This window comes from Trichosurus vulpecula, chromosome 2 (genome assembly GCF_011100635.1).
Source record: "Trichosurus vulpecula isolate mTriVul1 chromosome 2, mTriVul1.pri, whole genome shotgun sequence".
NCBI lineage: Eukaryota > Metazoa > Chordata > Mammalia > Diprotodontia > Phalangeridae > Trichosurus > Trichosurus vulpecula.
In genome coordinates this window covers 322188746-322207702 of record NC_050574.1, presented here as the reverse complement: position 1 = coordinate 322207702, position 18957 = coordinate 322188746, and positions in this window count along the sequence as shown.

Genomic DNA, 18957 nt, shown 5'->3' with positions numbered 1-18957 from the left:
ACATAACTAATTTTCATAGAGCTAGAATGAGAATCCCTAATATAGAATTTAAAAAAAAAACCACAAATCAGAGAATCACTGATAAGTTTTGCACTAAACACAGCCTTTATTCCCTGTAATGCCTGAAGAATAAAATGCTGTACTAAGACCTAAGAAATTAAAATCCATTAGTAGCAATAACAGTGAATGGCAACAGTTATGTTAAACTTTACAGCAACTCTGCCCCCAAGGAAATTAAAGCTCTTTCAGCATTACACACACACACAAATACACTCCTCCCTTCCCTCTGATGTTACTGCCTTTCTGGTCTACATATATCTCATACATGCATAGTTTTTATATAGTGTCTCCCTCATTAGAATGTGAGCTCTTTGAGGACAGGAACTGAGCCATATTTTTGCCTTTCTTTATAGCACAGTGGATAGAGTGCTGGGCCTGAAGTCAGAAAGACTCCTCTTCCTGAGTTTAAATCTGGCCTCAGACACTACTAGCTGTGTGATCCTGGGCAAGTCATATGTCTCAGTTTCCTCATCTGTAAAATGAGCTGAAGAAGAAAATGGCAAACCACCAGAAAATCATAAAATGGGGTCATGAAGAGTTGAACACAATTGAAACAACTGAACAGCAACATATTTCCAGTACTAAGTACAGTTCCTGGCACAGAGTAGTTGTTTAATAAATGCTTGCTGACTGACTGCAGAAAATAAAACAATAAATAACAAGCATGTGAAGTAAATAATAACAGTAAGTAGAACCTGCTTTGCAGGTCTACAGTTTGGATCCTATGGAGTTTTGCAGAGCCAATGGGACAATTGCTTTACATACCTTTTTTTTTTCTATAGAGTTTGCTTATTTACTCCAGGGCACTGAGTCTGATATTTAGAGGATTTCCATCTGGTCAGTGATATGTCTTACATTGTGGCTGCATAAGAGTATGTATCAGTAATTAAGGTGGGACTTTTTTTATTTTTTTCCCTTTTGGAGCACTTATCTAATCAAGTGCCCTTGATGAGTCTGGCCTTTGTTTCTTTGATTAAATCAGGAGTCTTTGATGACCTCCTTACCTAAAGGGAAAGCCTAGTTTACATGGATGTTTGTGATGCTTTTAGGTCATGTGAGTTTGAGTCACAAGTTGTGACGCCCTGAACAGGGTATATAAATTCAGAGGTTGGCATTTTTCCTTTGGGGCTCTCACTCACTGGAAGAGTGTCATGTGACTTGAAGAGACTCTGGGCAGCTGTTGTTAAGAGCCACCTCCCCAGCTTGTAAACCCAGATGTTGATGCTTTCCTGGTAGCTACAAATTGTGATTTGAATCAGACAAGGTCTGTGTGTTGATGCTTGTAATTTCTATTTGTATTTGCTCTGAAGTTGAAGATGCTGGCTTTTCCTCCTGAACTAAGTGAGTTATATATGTATGTTTGATTAAAGTGAGATCATTAACCCCTTAAAGTTACTTTCCTTAGTAAGGCAGATCAAAAAAATCTGTGCTGGCAGCTCTTGTTGCTAGTCTTGCTGGGTCTTATACCTCAACAGCTGCTGCTAGCCAAACTGTTGTTACAGAGTGATCCAGGGCTCAAGTCTGGGTATTTGAATAAGACTCTCCTCATTGTTGGAGATGTTTCAATGTTTTTTTGATTGATGATTCAATGTTCCATGCCTGTGTGAGGAGCAGAGCTGGAAAGAGTTTCAGAAAAGAAAGTTGTGCTTCTGGCTTCCAGTTTCAGAAGAGATACATGCAGTGGAATCTGTATAATTTCTCTGATCTCTGTATGCTGTTAGACTGGTAAAATGGGTTTATTCATTATTCAATATCTGTGATGAGTTTTGTGTAATTAGCATTTGTTTGGAAGGGAGTCAAGTCGTAGGATATAGCGTGGGTTATTCCTTGCCTTTTAAGGGATGGTGATCACAATTATTTCTCTTAGACTAGCAACTTTTTAGGGATGGGAGGAAGACAGATAAATTTAATTCTACTCTGGTATGTCTTTTCTGAGAGCAGAGAAGCCAGCTTCATGGCTCCAATACCTTGTTCTCTGTCATGCAAAAAATCAAATCTCCATTTGAGAGATGTGTGCTCAGATTGCAGAGAGATATATATTCATACCTCCTTGTGAGTACATTTAAACAAGTCTATGTGGATATATACATAAGCTACATGGGCAACACACACTGCAGAGGGTTTCTCCAGATATGGATAAATGAGGTACAGCAGGATTATAATATGTCATATGCTTTTCCTAGAAGAAAGTAATTACTTATCAAAATTACAGCAAAGTGTGGATTAATATATAACTTCTAAGCAACATATGTTAATATTAACATTTTCATTATATAGGGTATTCAGGGATAACTAGCATCTCTGGTGTGAGGAATTGTCAAGCCCTTTTTCAGAGTTGCTCATCTACCTTTGGTATCTACCTTTACCTAACTCTTACCTGTGGCTCCAAGAAGCTGTATCATGCACAGCAGCCACACACTAGTGAAACCATCTTGGCAGATGGGCTAAACCAGGTGGAGGGTAACCAACAGGAGGGTAACTCAACCTCATCGGTGAGTTAGGGGCATGTATACTCCAAGCAGGTGAAGAGTCTTCCTGGCAGAAAGGGTGAATGATAACAATTTGTTCCAACGGCCATGAAGGTGGCTGAAGCAGGCACTGTGGAGTGCTTAGAGCTTGATCAGATATGGAAGATGCCAAGTTCATCCATTATATCTTGGACCATCACCAGTTGTCATGACTTTTGCCCTGACACTGGACTTTGATGACTCAAGAAGAGAGAATGAAGCTGATGACTTTGTGCAACGCTTTCTCACTTAAATCTAATCCATGTGCAAGTCAGGACATCACCTGTGATGTCATTGGTCTTCTTCAAAAATGAAGGACAAGTAACAATAAATTAAATCCAAAGAAGTAAGGAAGTCAAATCTAAATAGAAGAATGGCTGATTCAATTCAGTCCAATTCAATAAACATTTCTTGTGCCTACTACGTGCCAGACACTGTGCCAAGGGCTGGGGGTACAATTAGTTTAAAAAGAAAAAAAAGACAGTTTTTGTCCTCAAGGAGCTTACAACATAAAATTGAAGATAACAGTCAAAAGGAGACAGGAAATCAGGGTCAAGGCCAAAGGGCATCTTCTGAGGAGTTGAAACCAGGAAGAGAAACAGATACAAAAGAACCAAGTGCAGTTTCTGCCCTTTATAAATAAAAATGGTGAGTCGTCTGGCATTCAGCACTCCAATCACAGGGGAGAGGAGGCTGAGGATGGTTATATGAACCAAAACTTGAGTTAGCAGCATGGTGGTGAGTTTAAGAAATGATGAGCTTATCCTGGGAGGGGCATCTCATTCCATGGAGTTGAAACCAGGCAGAACAGATGGGATACTATTGGAGAGGCAAATAAAGGAGCTAGTAGATTTGGTTTTAGCATTATCCAAAAGTAATAAGAAACACCACTTAATGGCACCCTTGGTTCTCTCACTTTGTGATGCTCATGATGAGCACAAGGAAAATGGCCACCATTAAGATAACAGCAGCTTATGTATCAATATCTATTGCAATGAATGAGAAGATGGAAACATTCATTTAATAAATATTTTTTTCTCTTTATTGGATCTTCGATTACCTTTTAGTATAGGGAGCTCTCAATGAGATATTTCATCTACCGATGCAGATAGACATTTTTCTAGCAATCTATGATCTTAGAGAGTTGACTGGGGTCTGAGATGTTAAGTGACTTCTCCAGGATCACACAGTCAGGATGTATTAGAGGCAGGACCTGGATATCAGTATGCCTGATTCCAAACTCAGACTTCTATCAGCTTCTCAAAAAGATTCTACAAAATAAATCAACATATATTTTTTTCTCTATGACTTTAGTGCAAAAATGGGTATGCAGAAGATAATAAAAACTATGTTGAAAAACACAACTTAGAACTAAGGAATAAAACCCAAACACTTGTAGGCTATACAGAATCCTCATGCCTATGTATTAGGAATGTTTTCAAGAAGAAAGCTAAAAGATATTGCCAAGGATGAGTATCAACTAACATTACATAAAAAGATGGCATTGACTATATCTGAACAAATATGAAATTAGTTATTTACCAATGTGGTAGTCATTCCTGAATCAGCTGTCTCTACATAGTCATACAATTAACTTAATAGAGGGGTGGAGCCAAGATGGCAGCTGGAAAGCAGGGACTTGCTTAAGCTCTCCCCCAAATCCCTCCAAACACCTGTAAAAATGGCTCTGAACAAATTCTAGAGCTGCCGAACCCACGAAATAATAGAGGGAAACAGATCTGCAGCCCAGGAGAGCCTGAATGGTCGCCGGGAAGGGTCTGTCGCATGGTGCTAAGAGCAGAGGGCAGCCCAGCATGGGCTGCAACAGGACAGACCAGACCCAGAATCAGCTAGCCAGAATAGGCCTTGGGGCCGGGAAACAGTGAGAAACACCAAAGAGCAGGTTAGGGGGAAACTGCAGGATAGAGTTCAGAGTGGTCCATCCACCAGGTCTGGGGGTGGAGGAGGTGGTACAGCTGTGGAGGTAGCAGCAGCAGGAAGGCTGCTTTTAGAATTCCAGTGTCAGCTGCCTCCTGAGTCCCTGGCTCACACTGTGGGAGGAATCTAGCAGTGGATCAGAGAGGGAATGCAAGGAGTGCTTTGTGGGCACAAAGGCAGATTCTCTTGCTGTGCCCTGCTTGGATCTGTATTGTGGTCCTGGTTGGCAGTTCTCGGGGGAGGAGAAGTGCTGCTGGGACAGAACCTGGGTTGATGGTGGAGTAGAAGTAGCTCTGAAAACAGCAGTGCTTGGACCCTAAAGCTTGGGACAAAGTACTCTCTACTGTACAAGCAGTCATATTCTGACAAAAAACTCAAGGGACAAGTAGTTGGCTGGGAACATGAATAGGCAGCGAAAACAAACTCAGACTCAAAGCAGACTCAAACTCAAAGTCTAGATTCCTTTTTTGGTGACAGAGAAGATCTAAATATACAGCCAGAAGACATGAACAAAGTCAAAGAGCCTACATCAAAAGCCTCCAAGAAAAATGTGAATTGGTCTCAGGCCATGGAAGAGCTCAAAAAGGATTTGGAAACTAAGTAAGAGGAGTAGAGGATAAATTGGGAAGAGAAATGAGAGTGATGCAAGAAAACCATGAAAACCAGTTCAACGACTTGCTAAAGGAGACCCCCCCAAAAAATAGTGAAGAAAATAACACCTTAAAAATAGACTACCCCAAATGGCAAAAGAGTTTCAAAAAGCGAATGAGGAGAAGAATGCCTTGAAAGGCAGAATTAGCCAAATGAAAAAGGAAGTTCAAAAGACCACTGAAGAAAATACTACCTTAAAAATTGGATTGGAACAATTGGAAGCTAGTGACTTTATGACAAATCAAGATATTATAAAACAGAACCAAAGGAATGAAAAAATGGAAGGCAATGTGAAATATCTCATTGGATAAACCACTGACCTGGAGAATAGATCCAGGAGAGATAATTTAAAAATCACTGGACTACCTGAAAGCCATAATAAAAAAAAGACACTAGATCTCATCTTTCAAGAAATTATCAGGGAGGATTGTCCTGATATTCTAGAGCCAGAGGGTAAAATAGAAATGGAAAGAATCCACCAATCACCTCTTGAAAAAAATCCCCCCCCAAAACTCCTAGGAATATTGTCACCAAATTCCAGAGTTTCCAAGTCAAGGAGAAAATACTGCAAGCAGCCAAAAAGAAACCATTTGAATGCTGTGGAAATACAATCAGGATATCACAAGATCTAGCAGCTTCTAAATTAAGGGATTGAAGGGCTTGGATTATGATATTCTGGGGGTCAAAGGAGCTAGGATTGAAACCAAGAATCACCTACCCAGCAAAACTGAGTATCATGCTGCAAGGCAAAATATGGATTTTCAATAAAATAGAGGACTTTCAAGCTTTCTCAATGAAAAGACCAGAGCTGAATAGAAAATGTGACTTTCAAATACAAGAATCAAGAGAAGCATGAAAAGGTAAACAAGAAAGAGAATTCATAAGGGACTTACTAAAGTTGAACTGTTATGTTTACATTCCTACATGGAAAGATGATGTGTGTAATTCATAAGACCTTTCTCAGTATTAGGGGAGTTGAAGTGAATATAGACAGAGGGCACAGGGTGAGTTGAATATGAAGGGATGGTATCTAAAAAAAATGAAATAAATTTAAGGGGTGAAAGAGGAATATATTGAGAGAGGGAGAAAGTGAAAGATAGAATGGGGCAATTTATCTCACATAAAAGTGGCAAGAAAAAGCAGTTCTTTTGGAAGGGAAGGGGGGCAGGTGAGGGGGAAAGAGTGAATCATACTCCATCAGATCCAACTTGAGGAGGGAATAACATACACACTCAGTTGGGTGTCTTACTCCACTGGAAAGTAAGGGGAAGGGGATAGAAAAGGGGGGATGATAGAAGGGAGGGCAGATGGGGGAGGAGGTAATCAAAACAAACACCTTTGAAAAGGGACAGGGTCAGGGGAGAAAATTGAATAAAGGGGGACAGGAAAGGATGGAAGGAAATATACTTAGCCTTTCACAATATGAGCATTGTGGAAGTGTTTTAGATAATGATGCATGTGTGATCTATGTTGAATTGCTTGCCTTCTTAGGGAGGGTGGATGGGAAGGGAAGAGGGGAGAGAATTTGGAACTCAAAGTTTTAAAAGCAGATGCTTAAAATAATAAAAAAAGGTTTTTTTGCAAAAAAAAAACAAAAAAATTAACTTAATAGAGCTAAGGTCAAAGTAAAAAACAAATTAAAATGAAGAAAAAAAACTGAAAAAAATACATTATGCAATTGAAGCAGTTGCAAACTGACCTATTTTAAGTTTTGATGCTCCCCTCCTCCATGGGACATGGAACAGAGAAAAGACATTGACCTAACACTACTTCTCAATATATACAAAACAATCATCAGGAGGTACTTAAAAGAAACTAGGAAACACATTATCTAAGGTGCTTTTTTTTTTTAACTAAGCAGATAAACACATCAGGTATCAGCAAGGACATGACAAGTTTAGAATTCAAACCCAAATACTAAAAGCTACAGAGGAAGATAGCAAAAGATTATGAATGCTATCACTTTGTAAAATAATCAGATGCAGTTCAGGTAAAACAAGTTTAAAGGAAGTTTGGCAGAAGACCCACTTTTAGCCAGATCATCTTAAGTACATCTGATGGTAAAGCTAGAAGGACAAGATATGTCAATATTTTTACTGGACACCATGTTTTCCATCTTTGATTGAGGAGGCCACGACATTTTAGACTCTAACAACACAACCCCCAGTGGGTTGCATGAAGAAGTAGGAGTGGTACCAAAGAAGACAAAAATAATAAGACAAACTAGACTAGACCAGGTATGGATAGAAGCAGTTCACAATGGAACTGGGATTCTAAGCTTAATTATATAATAAACACTTTTTAGAATTGAGTTGACATAATATTCAGGATGTTGTGGGATTGGCCTCAAAGGTATTAGAAAGTGGGAAGATATCCAATTATCAGAAATAATCACCACTGGTATAATTATGGGCAAAAAGGAAACTGAGAAAATGTGAATAACTACCAACACATGTGCCTACTTTTCCATCTCTATCTGCAGAGTGAAGAGATCCTCGATCAAATGATAAAAAAAGAAACAAGGAGACTTTTGCAAAGAATTTTCTAAAATGGACTACATCTAGACAGTCGCACCTTAGGACCAATGGGCAACTCCAATTCTGCACTGGTATATGTTTACTTTTGAGAGATTTACAGGAAGTATCCAAGAATAAGATGTATAAGTGGAGGTAAACAGATACACCAGATAAGAAGGTTTGATCTGCACTGTTGCAGGATCAGTGAGATCACAATTCATTAAGCTGGTGAAGAATTATATGCAATACAATAACAAATGCCTAGCATAAGTTAAAGAAATATAAAAACCTAGGAAGATCTGAGTACTTTATCCCACTAAACTTCAACTGATAAATATTACTTTTTAATCTAATCCTGGCATACTCTAAAACAAAGCTAGCCTTTACCTTAGACTGAATCAATTTTAAAGGTAACAAACTTCTGGATAAAGAATAAGTCATGGAAACAATAAATAATTTTGTTAAAGAGTTAACTACAAAAAAGCATATCCAATTTCATAGGATATAAAAGTAGTCTTTATAGAGAAATCTATATCTTTGAAAACATGAAATTAACAAAAGAGAAAAAGAGAATTACTTTTAGAAGCACGAAAACCAGTATGTCAACAAGTTAATAATCTCAATGAATATCAAGAAAAATAAATTAAGTTGCAAAACAAACACTATTCGCCACCACAGACAAAATAAAGACATCTTTATTACCAACAGTATAGCTAATTTGAAAAATCATAAAATAAATTAGCCCAGAAAATTAAATGGCATATTCATATTTTGAGGAAGAAATAAAAAAAATTATTGGAAAATGACTTAATTATATACCTATAAAATTTGGTACTTAAATGAAATAGACTAGGTGCAAAAAAAAATACAAAAATACACAGATTTTGAGAACAGGAAATTGACATTCTAAACAACTAGTCTCTGAAAGATAATTGAACAAGCAATACATGAACTCCTAAAGGGGAAAAAAGTTTCTGAGCTAGAAGGATTTATAAGTAAATATTATGAAACTTTTAAATGCAAGTTTATCTCTATGCTACCTATGCTTCTGTCAAAAAGAAAGAAGGCACTCTATCAAAGTAATTTTATAGGACAAATATGGTCCTAATAGTCAAGCCAAGGAGAGAAAAAGCAGAGAAAAACTATAGGCTAATAAGAATAATGAATATTGGTATGAAATACTTTAATAAAATATTAGCAGAGCTATAGCAATATTTATAAAATAATATCTAAAATGATCAAGTTGGTTTTACAACAATGATAAAAGGATGGTTCAACATTATGAAAACAACAGCATCATATTAACGACAAAACTAACAAAAATATGTAATTACAAAAATAAATAGAGGGAAAATTCCAACAGATTAAAATATTTTTATTAAAGTACTATGAAAAGCTGTAATGATAATGTCTTATCTAATATTATTAATATTATTATTTAAAAGTAAGAGCTACATTACTTATGATGGAGAAAATCTGAAAACTTTCCCAATAAAATAAAGGATGAAGAAAAGATGCTTCTTACATCCACTATTACTTGAAATAATTGTAGAAATACTAGGCAGAATAATAACACTAGGGAAAAAATAAAGGGCTTACTATTGGCAGAGGTAGCAAAATCATTCTTATTTGCAAGTTATAAGGTGATTTAAATAGGCAAACCTGGAGAGCAATACCCTCAAATTAGCTTCAGGTAGACAACAGTTTCAACAAAGTAGGATACAAAATAGCTTCAAAAATCCATAACATTTCTATATGCTACTAATAAAACCCAGGAAGAAAAGATAGAAAGTTATTTAAGATAACATAATATGTAAATATCTGGTAGTTAATCAACTGAGGTCCCCATAGGATTTACTCAGATGCAATGATGATTTGACAATTATGATAATGTTCATAGAAATAAAAAAGACCTAAATAATTGAAGAGATACTCAATGTTCATAGCTAGACCTCCTCAATATAATAGAAACTTTAGTGAGACCTAAATTAATCTACAGGTGTAGAATTATAACAATCAAATTATCAGGAGGCTTCTTGATAGACATCGATAACATAATACAAAATTTAAATAGAAGAACAAAATTGAAGAATTATCAAAGAAAACAGTAGGGAAAAGGAAGAATGAAAGTGATTTAACATTACCAAATCTCAAATTATGTCTTAAAATAGTAATTAAACAAAGCAAAATATTACTAATTATAAAACAGAAAAATGGATGATGATGATGATACCTTATTAATTAATACTTTTTCTCCTCTTGGTGAGATACATTGAGCATAAAGTTATCAAGAAGAAAGCTGAGGCTGAATACACTTTTTTTTGCTGGCATTGCAAAATCAAAGCTTAAAAGGAAGAACATATTTAAGGCAAGAGGAGGGAAGAGGGAAGGGAATAAGCATTCATATAGTACCTACTATGTGCCAGGCACCATGCTAAGTGCTTTACAAATAGTATCTCACTTGAACCTCACAACTCTATGAGGTTGTTGTTGTTTGTTGTTGTCGTTGAGTCATTCCAGTTGGGTCCAATTCTTCATGATCTCATTTTGGGTTTTCTTGGCAAAGCTACTGGAGTGGTTTTCTGTTTCCTTCCCCAGCTCATTTTATAGATGAGGAAACTGAGGCAAACAGAAGTTTAGTGACTTACCCAAGGTTAGATAGTAAGTATCTAGCAGATCTTCCTCAGTCCAGGCCCAGTGCTCTATCCATTTTGTCACCTAGCTGCCTCTTAGCAATGAACACACCTCTACTACCAATCACAGTGTATACTTTTGGTACAGCAAGATGAATGGTAACAAATTTGGAAAAGAAAACCTTTACATAGTTAATAAAATACAGAAACTATAACCTTAAGGCAGCTGTATAAAGATTATTATTTCTGCACCAAAAAAAGGAAAACAAATTGATAGAAAGCATGATAAATGTGTCAAAAACTTATATAAATACTTTTTAAACAAACAGATCACTTCACTGAGTAATATTAAAGGCTAACGGGTATTTACCACTGGATTTGACAAACATAACCAAAAGTGGTTTACCTTTGCATGGAGCTTATGAAATGGCTAAAATGAGTAGGACCAAAAAGCTATCCAGAAAGGCCAGTCAAAATGGCAGCACAGGGGAAAACAGTACATCCTGTTTCCCCCTCATACCTATTCCACAAAGATCTAGAAAACATACTGGATCAAGTCCTGATCAGAAAATCTAAGAAAAAAAATCATAGTGAGTTATTTTCCCCAGCCCAGGCCAACGTAGAAAGACAGATGGAAAGGTACATGAACAGTAGGGATTTGCTGTGTCCAAGAGCACAAGAACTAAACAAGGACCTGAGGCTATACACAGTAGAGCAACAAAGATGTCTCAGATCCAGTACAAAAGAATCTAACACTGTCAAGGGAGGAAGAATCAGTGATAATTGACAGTTCTGTTTCTCATACACAAGAGCTAGATCAGATTCGGTGAAGACTGAGGAGTGGACCTTTTCCTACAGGTAGTAAGCTAAAGCAGGAATTGTTGTGAGCGTGGGGCTATGTACTAGGCAAGGAGCAGGAAAAGAAGCATGTAGCATCTGTTTGGTTTTGACCCAAGGTGCAGAGAGGAGTTTTAGATCCAGCTTCCAGCCCAGTCTGAAGCCTTTAGCACAATAACCAAGACAGGGAGCCCATACCAATGGGGAATGTGTACTTTAGTCACTCTGAACCTTCCAGGTACCTGATTGTTGGTGAGTCAAGTAGCAGTTTATGAAGTTGCAACCAGGGGAAAGTCCAACATTATGTTTCTCAGATCCAAACTTATACCAGGAGCCTTCAGAGTTCAAAAAAGGAAGACAATGATCAGACTTTGCCTTAAAGTGCATTGAAAGCTTTCACATCCCCAGCCTGAGCTGTTCCAGATATTCTTCAATAATACAACACTCAATATACAAAGAAAGCACCAGTAGGACCCAATAGTACAAAAGCAGAATCATTCATGGCCCAGAAATTTCCTCTAGAAATGTCCAGAGCCTGGAATTAATAAAATGTCCAAAGTTAGGAAGTAAGGCTAAAAGAATGAGCAAACAAAAAAAAAAGAATCTCACAATAAAAAGTTGTTATGGTGACAGGGCAATCAAGACAAAAGCTCAAAAGAATGATTCCAAAACATCTACAAAGACACAAAGAAAAACATATCTTGGGCACAATCTCAACTAGAAGAAATTAAGTAAGATTCTTAAATGATTTTACAAATGAAATGAAAGCACTAAAGGAGAGAATTAGAAAAGAAATGAGGTTTGTGGAAGAAAGACATGGAATGAGAAATAACAACTTGACACAAAAGGTACAAAACCTTACCCAAGCAACAAAATCCTTGAAAAATAGCATGATCCTAATAAAAGTTAATGACTCCATGAGACAACAAAAGATATTGAAACACAGTCAAAAGACTGGGAAAAAAATAGAAGAAAATGTAAATTTTCTCAAATCATAAAATAACTAATGTAGAAAACAGATAAAGGAGAGAGAATTTAATAAGGCTTGGACTACCTGAAACCTATGATTTCCAACTTTCCTCCCCACTTCCATGAAGAACAAGGCCTAGAGAGCATATTTCAAGAAATTATAAAACTGCCCAGATCTCTTAGGCAGAGGGCAAGATAGAGAAAGAATTCACTAGTTACTTTCTGAAAAATTCCAAAATGAAAACTTCCGGAAATATTTTAAGCCAAAATCCAGAGTTTTTAGGGCAAACAAAATATGTTTCAAGTAGCCAGCAAAAAAAAAATCAAGTACTGAAGACCCACAGTCAGTATCAAACAAGATTTAGCAGCTATCACTCTAAAGAAGCAGAGGCCTTGGCATATGATATTCCAAAGGGCAAAAGATACAAAGTTTCAATGAAGAATAATTCACCAAAATGACAACAACCACCACAACAAGAAGAACACCAAAAAAATTTTGAGTATAGTCCTATAGAAAGAAAAAATGGAATTTCACTCATGTAGAAGACATTGAAACATTCCTTATGAAAAAAAAGAGTTGAGTATAAACTTTGAAATACAAATTTAGGAGTAAAGAGGAAAAAAAGGTAAATACAAGTGAGCAATTATAAGTGTGAACAAAAACAAGGCTGAAGTGTTTTTATTCTGATAGGGGGAAATTATTCATGTCCCCTTAGAACCTCAATATCATCAAGGGTCACAGAGGATTCAGATGAGCCTTTCCCTCATTTGATAAAGAATATGAATGGATAGTTTTTTTCAAAGGAAGAAATCTGAAATCTCAATAGTTATATAAAAAGTTATATTAAAAAGTCTAAATCATTCATAGTTAGAGAAATGTGATTTAAAGGTACTCTGAGGTTCTACTTTGCTCCCATCAGATAAGCAAAATTGACAGAAGGAAAATGACAAGTACTGGAGGCATTATATACAGTAAGCACTGCTGGTGGACTGGCCCAGGCATCCTGGAAAACAATTTGGAATAGTACCCAAAATGTCCTAAACTGTGTGTAGCCTTTGCTTCAGTGATATCACTACTAGGTATATACCTCAAAGAAATCAAAGAAAGAGAATTCAGAGGTACAAAATATTATTTATAGCAGCTCTTTTTGTGGTGGCAAAGAACTGTAAACAGAATGGGTCCCATCAATTGGTGAATGAATAGACAAATTACATCATATGAATGTAATAGAATACTATTGTGTTATAAAAATCATGAAAGAGATGGTTTCAGGAAAATGTGGGAAGATTTCTGTGAATCAATGCCAAGTGAAGTGAGCAAAGCCAGAAGAATTTGTATAGTTGCAAAAATATTGTAAAGATAAACTGCTCTGAAAGACTTTAGAACTCTTATCAATGCAGTAACCAAAAACAATTCTAGGGGACTAATAATGAAACATGTTACCTACCTTGTTATGAAGATCTGATGGACTTGGGGTATAGACTGAGACACAGACTTTTTGCATATGTTTATTGAAGGAATTTGTTTTTCTTGACTATGCATATTTAGTTTAAAATGGTTTTATTCTTCTTTCTTTTTCAGTGAGTGTAGGGGAAGGTATAAGGGAGAGAAGGTGGATTTTTGGTAAACAAAAACAATAAAATAAAACTTTTTATAAAAGTTTTCCATGAGATTAAGTATGGAAATTTGTTGTATGTCAGTCTGTGAGAGATAACAAGTTTCTAATGTATTGTTTTAGCCACCAGGCCATATCATATAAGATTTTCTGTAGGTACCACATATTTACAGATGGCAATGATATATTGCTAATTTCTACCATTAGCTTTTATAGTCTGGGGTTTCTTAAGGATAATCCATCTGTACTCTCTGGTAGTTATGACCCAAATGGCCCTATTAATCCAATTGTTTCCTTAAACAGATCTATTATTCAGTCATTTGTTTAATACTTTATTTTTGACTGAGCTCATCTATATTTATTTATGGAAGTGGAGATATTTTTATGGCAATTCAGATTATCATCCAAATAATGGCCTGTTTTATCCTTTGGGAATCAACACATAATGGTCAATGCAGATCATATAAGGAAATATTAGAACTGTGCAACACATCTTAGCAAATTGTAAAAATGTAGCACCTATAGGATACCTAGCAAAACACAAATTGATAGCTAGAATTATGCATCAAAAGCCCATTATCTTTCACAGAGTACTAAACAACAAATCTCAATATAACAAATATAGACTTCAAAATATTCTTTAGAATCTCACCAATACACTGTACTGTTAAGTAAAGCATGAGCATCAACTGAATTGTTGTTGTCTACCACTGCCTGGATACAACATTAATCATAAAAAACTTAAGGATATATTTATAGATGTCACCAAACCAAATACTCAGAATCTCCAAAGTAAATGGAATGAAAAATTTTGAAAATACAAAGACAAAATACAAAGAAGAAATCTAAATTATGTGGGGAAAGGCTGAAGTCTATGTCAACTGTCAGAGTTATCCTAAGGATGCTTCTAGAAAACCTACAGAACATTACTTTATAGGCTAATATTTCTATTCAACCACAAAAAATAATATTTTATCCACCCATGCAAGAATACATAGAACATTAAATATTAAATAGAAATAGCAGGATAGCTGCTTGCTCCAGTACTATTTCTAGCTGAACTCCATCAAAATATGAAAAAAGATTGAGATGAAAAAATGCTAAGAATTGAGCTGACATTTACATAGCACATAATATTTTGCAAATTGCTTTATGTGTAATATTTCATGGGAATAAATAAGATGAGCAAGACACAGAAGCAAAAATTAAGAAGCCCAGTGTTTGATAAGCCCAAGAATGTAAACTGCTGAATGTATGAATCTTTGTTTGATAAGAACAGCTGGGAAAAATAGAAAGCAGCTCAGCATAAAAATATATTTAGACCAGCATCTTATACCATACCCAAAAACAAATTCCAAATGCATAAAAATCTAAAAATATCATGAAAATTAGAGGAAAATGGAAAATTATGACTTTTACAACTGAAGATAAGGGAAGAATTCATGAAAATTCATGAAAACATGAAAATAGTTAGAAAATAAAATAAATTTGAATTATTTAAAATCAAATAGATTTTGAACAAAAAATAGTGCAAACGGTATAAAATATGCACAAGGGGAAAATGTTTTCATCAAATTACTATAGATCTGGCATTTAAAGTTTACACAGAATTGAAGCAAAAAATGTCTAAGATCTCTTTCCCAATAGACAAGTAGTCAGTGAATATGAAGAAGCAATTTTCAAAAAAGAACATGCAAATTACTAACTATATGAAAATATTCCAAAAATGTATTATCATAGCAATAAAATATTAAAACTCCTCTGAGTTATCAAATGACAGTCATCAACTGATAAAAAATGATTAAAAAAACATGAAAAAAGTCAATGTTAAAATGGAATACTACTGTTGTAGTTGCAAATTGATTCGTATATCCTGAAAAAAACTGTAATTATGTGAGAAGTTTTTATCTTTTTCATAATCTTTTATCCAGTGAGTTTATATTCCAAGGAAATCAGGAGAGGAAGTTAGCATATATACACAAATCAGAGAATCTGAATTGGAAGGGACTAGCTCAGAATACAGTCTTCCTATCCACACACAAACATGGTCCCTTCTACATTTGCAGACTTGGCCATCCAACTTTCATTTGACAACCTCAAAGGAAGGGATTCCTACTACCTCTTGAATCAGCCAATTCCATTCTTAAATATTTCTAATTATTGGGAAAATTTCCTTACATCCACTCCAAATTTATCTCATTGCAACTTCTACTTATTACTCTTAGTTCTGTCCTATGGGGTCAATGAGGTCAGTTAAATTTTCTCTTTCATCTGTCAGCCATTCAAATCTTTGAAGGCAACGTCATGCCTCTCATGACTATTGCGTCCTCCAATGTAAATATTTCGTTTCCTTTAGCCATTTCTAGAAGGCTGTCCTAATTGCTCTTCTCTGGACACTCTTTAACTTATGAATGTCTTTCTTACCAGATGGTGTCCGAGACTGAATGCAGCTAAGTACAGCAAGATGATCACCATCCTAGTGCTCAGACCTATGCCTCTCAATGTAGTTTAAGTTCACAATAGCTTTCTTGGCAGCAATACACCCTATTAATTAATTTTGAGTTTGTGCTCCACCAAAATACTTACATGTTTTTTAGATTAGTGGCTATTTAGCATTTTCCATTTATCATCTTGAACTCAGAAAAGCTGGTTTCTTGCACCCAAATTTAAGACTTTTTATTTTACTCTATTTCATTTCATATTCACATATTTGGCCCAATATTCTCACTTGTCAAAATTCTTTTGCATCCTGACTCTGTCAGTGAGTGGGTTAACTATTCCTTCTGGTTTTGTGATATGTATCCCTTGCAGTACTATTTGTCAAAGCAAAAAGCTGGAAACAGACTATGTTTCTGATAATTTGGAATGGCTAAACAATTGTAGTTTATCATGGAGCATTATTGTGCATAAGAAATGAGTGAGAACATTTCCAAGAAACATGGGGAAGTCTTAAATGAACTGATGCAGAATAAATTCAGCAGAAAGAAGAGCTCTGTTTGTATATAGACAATAATATCGCAAAGGACAATAACTTTTTTTTTTGGAGGGAGGAAGTCAGGGCAATTGGGGTTAAGTGACTTGCCCCAGGTTACACAGCTAGTAAGCGGGTCGAGTGTCTGAGGGCAGATTTGAACTCAGGCCCTCCTGACTCCAGGGCCAATGCTCTACTCACGCGCCACCTAGCTGCCGCAGACAATAATTTTTAAAGACTTAAGAACATTGTCCAAAGCAATGACCAACACTACTCCAGAGAATTGACAAGGAAATACACTATTCACCTCCTGACAAAGGGGTGATGGACACAAGGTGTAGACTGAGAAATGCATTTTTTTTTATGTGACCCATGTGTGGATTTATTTAGCTTGAAAGCTTATTTGCTACCAGGATTGTCTTTTTTTTCTTTATAGTGGGAGGGAATTTCAGAGAGGGACAGGGGAGCTAGTGATAGCATTGGCTCCTAAAAAAAGAAAATAAATAGTAAAGGGTCATTGAAGAATTTTTTTAATACAAAGAAGAGAATAGAAGGAAGTTAAGAAGTAAACATAGCAAGAAAAGCATATTTGAAAATATTATTTTGAATGTATTGTATACTTTTTTTAAAAAAGCAAGCTATATGCAGAACAGATTTTTAGTTTCATATATAAACCTCATTTTCCATTCTGTTCTGTATATGGAGATACTCTCTTTTTTGATGATTATATTCAGAATAAAAAAGGGAAAAATTTTCAAAGAAAAAAAGAAATTGAGGTGAAAATACTCACATAGCAGAAATTTTTTAAAGCAGAATAAGTTAACCTAAATAATAAGCCATATTTTATGATTAATAGGAAATTTTAGATAGTGTAGAATTGAGTCTTAATTGGAGGGATATTTTTTAAGCATCACTTCATGAAAGGACGCTTTTGTGTATAAAACTAAGTAGGAATTAAAAAGTGTCTTTATGGAAAGAAATATCCCTAAATATGCCTCATTGCAGTCTTTTTCTTTTTTTATATTTTAATGACCTAGGATTCTGGTGAAGGAAAAGCATACACTGCTGAACTCATTTTAAAAAAAATCCCTCCATCCCAATCCATCTTTCCCTATTCACTAAACCAACAATACATGCCATACATAAAGTCCAACTCTCTAAGGACTACCATACTACCACTGTGTCATAGTAATGGCTCATATTTAGATGATACTTCAAGGATTTGCAAATATTATATAAATTATATAAACATATATTCAAATATACATTCTTTATATATAATATAAAATTATATAAATATATTAAAATATACATTTTATATATACATATGTGTGTATACATACATACATACATATATATATATATATATATATAATCTCATCTGAGTCTTACAACCTTATAGAGTAAGTACTATAGTTATTATAATCCACATTTTGAGGTGAAGGAACTGAGGCTCAGAGAAATTAAGTGATTGACCCATGATTATACAATTAGTTAGTATCTAAGATGGGCAGCTAGGTGGTGAAGTAGATAGAGAACTGGGCTTGGAATCAGGAAGACATCTTCCTGAGTTCACATCTGGCCTCAGACACTTAGTAATTATGCATATCCTGGGAAAGTCACAACCCTGTTTGCCTCAGTTTCTTCATCTGTAAAATAAGCTGTAGAAGGAAATGGGAAACTACTCTAGTATCTTTGCCAAGGAAACCCCAAATTGTGTCTCAAAGAGTTGGACATAACTGGAAAATGGTCAAAAACCAACAACAAAGTGTCTAAGGCAGTATTTCTCTGTATCATACTGCATCATTATGTAGCAGCCTCAGCCAATTGGTGAATTAATCCACAAATGATTATTAAACTCCTACCATGTGCCAGGCACTTTGCTAGATCTAGGTAGGGATATAAAAACAATGAAAGAAACCATACCCACTTCTAAGGAGCCCATATACCTACATACAAATGAGGGAAAAAACAATACATGTATAAGCATATGCATGATAAATATAAAGAGAATAAATACAAAGTTCTCAAGCACAAGATTACTTGAGAGGGAGGGCAGTAGGCCTTGGGGGAATAAGGAAAGGCCTTATGTGGAAGATGGTGTTTCAGCTGTATCACACAGAAAGTAGTGCTAAAACCGAATCTTGAAGGATTTTATCAGGTCAAGGCGAGGAAAGAGTACATTCCAAGCATGAAGGGATACTAAGTGCAAATGCATAGAGACAGGAGACAGAGCATTGTATGTGAGGAACAGAAAGA